The sequence below is a fragment of the Bos indicus genome, chromosome 4 (assembly GCF_029378745.1).
Source record: "Bos indicus isolate NIAB-ARS_2022 breed Sahiwal x Tharparkar chromosome 4, NIAB-ARS_B.indTharparkar_mat_pri_1.0, whole genome shotgun sequence".
NCBI classification, from domain to species: domain Eukaryota; kingdom Metazoa; phylum Chordata; class Mammalia; order Artiodactyla; family Bovidae; genus Bos; species Bos indicus.
The window spans coordinates 106,761,227-106,763,019 of NC_091763.1; the positions used below are offsets into that span (position 1 = coordinate 106,761,227).

At 44.6% G+C, this 1,793-nt stretch overlaps 1 pseudogene; it reads right to left on the reverse strand.

Moving 5' to 3' along the window:
- Positions 1–651: 651 nt before the first annotated feature.
- LOC109558144 (olfactory receptor 9A4-like) lies at positions 652–1,583 on the reverse strand (annotated as a pseudogene).
- Positions 1,584–1,793: the final 210 nt, after the last annotated feature.

Consider the following 1,793-nt stretch of genomic DNA (forward strand, 5'->3'; position numbering starts at 1 on the left):
TGTCAAATGAGAAGCATTCCAATCCCTATATCACCACTCCAGGTTCATTTTGTGGCAAAGTGTATACAACGTTATATTTACTTTGCAGTAGCAATGGGGCCGAGAAAACATGAAAAACAGCCAGAGGAAAAGAGAAACATAGGGTACTTTAAAGCATATGGGCACCTTGTCAAAAAATTTCACAAAAATGTCAGAAAAGAAATAGCAACAGCTGCTGAAGAAATACAGTGAACACCTCCGGCTTTGGACCTTGATTATACCATATATCTCACCCCACTACTGCCCCCATTTCATTCCTCCCCTGGGAAACATATCTTCAGAGATTAAAAGGAAGCCAATAATTTGACTAACAGGGCTTCTACAAACATCTACATATTTACTTTTTTTGATTCTTCCCACATCACAAGAATATGGTTCTCTAAGTTCAACAGTGGAAGTATAAATAGAAACTAAGGTGATGAGATTCTAGCGAGCAGACAGTGGGTGCCTTTTTACGGGCTCTTCCTACCTCCATAGCCTTATCAGGAGTCATACACACTACTCGGCTTTTCTAATGGTGACAGTGATTAAAGAGGGGAAAGTTAGTGTTTTCTAGTTCCTGGAATAATCCATAATGTTGAATACACCACAAAAAAGGAACTGAGAGAAGAGTTAATCCTTGAGGAGTTGACAGCCACGTTTCACTCTATCTCGAAGGACCTCTTTGACTTTGTCATTCCGGAGAGTGAAGATGAAAGGGTTCAGCAGAGGGGTTAACACGGAAATCAACAGGGAGACTATCTTATTGTACTCAGCTGCCTGCGTTTGCTTGGGTTTCACAAACAGGAACAAGCAGCTGCCATAGCCGATGACAACAAAGGTGAGGTGGGAGGCACACGTAGAGAAGGCTTTCCTGCGGCCAGAGCCTGAGGGGATCCTGAGGATGGTGGAGGTGATGTAGGTGTAGGAGACAATTGTTGGGGCCAGAGAACCAATGATAATGAAAACAGCCATTAAAAACAGAACAAACTCTGTGAAAAGAGTGTCATCACACGATAGTTTGAGCAACTGACCTTGGTCACAATAAAAATGGTCTAACACGTTTGATTTGCAGAAGGTAAATTGAAATGTGGCATAGACTGGCCAGATTTCAGAAAGGAACCCAAACACCCATGACCCAGTCACCACCGAGATGCAGGTGTGGCTGTTCATAATGGTATTGTACCTCAAAGGGTTACAGACAGCCACATAACCGTCCACAGCCATCACTCCCAACAGTGCAAACTCTGTGGTCCCCAGAGCAAGGTACAGGAAGAGCTGGGCAACACATGTAGTCAGAGATACTGTCTGCATCCCAGGGAGCAGCAACCCCCAGAGCATCAAAGGGGCAATAATGTAGGTGATGATGGCAGAGAGATGACCAAGGGAAAAATACATGGGAGACTGAAGACGTTTATCAATGCAAACAATGACCGTGTTCCCCATTACTGTCACTGAGTAGAAGAGAAAGAATACAGCAAAAAGAATTTGATGTAGTTCTTGGGACCCAGGGAACCCTAAAAGGCAGAATTCAGTTCAGTGGCACTTGAGTGATTGCTCGTCATTCAGTTCTTGTTTCTGCTCCTTGGGAAACCTAGAGATCAAAAGAAGAGAAACGCTGCTCCACATGGTCCTGCTCTCAAGAGAGAAGGACAGCCTAGGATGAGGAACCATTTCCAACCTGGGGACCAGGTGAGCTGCCCCTATGAGGATGCTCTGCACAAAGTCAGACCCAAATGTTGTCACTTCCGGTCCAGCTGAAAGTTCACTGCCTG